Source organism: Hippoglossus stenolepis, chromosome 23 (genome assembly GCF_022539355.2).
Source record: "Hippoglossus stenolepis isolate QCI-W04-F060 chromosome 23, HSTE1.2, whole genome shotgun sequence".
In the NCBI taxonomy this organism is placed as follows: domain Eukaryota; kingdom Metazoa; phylum Chordata; class Actinopteri; order Pleuronectiformes; family Pleuronectidae; genus Hippoglossus; species Hippoglossus stenolepis.
This window is the reverse complement of record NC_061505.1, coordinates 14,490,587-14,490,880: the sequence shown is the minus strand read 5'-3', so window position 1 is coordinate 14,490,880 and position 294 is coordinate 14,490,587.

Sequence of the window (294 nt, the reverse complement as noted above, 5' to 3'; positions counted from 1 at the left end):
TGGTGATAGAACTACTCAGATCTTTGATTTAAAACACAGAGTGAGGAGCCTCTGGTCTCTGGGCTGCATGTTGCCTACAAGACACTTTGACCAGGCCTGTCAGAAAACTCACAAATACAAAAACAAGCAACTCAGAAATACAAAAAAGATTCTCACTTGGGACGCTGTAGCAGACAAATGGTTTTCTGTCTTCACAGGAAAATAACCTCCAGTTTCCTCCCTTCTCCAAATCTGCAACACCACATACGACTTTCATCGAGCCAAGTGGGTGTACATCCTGATACCAGGAGCTGA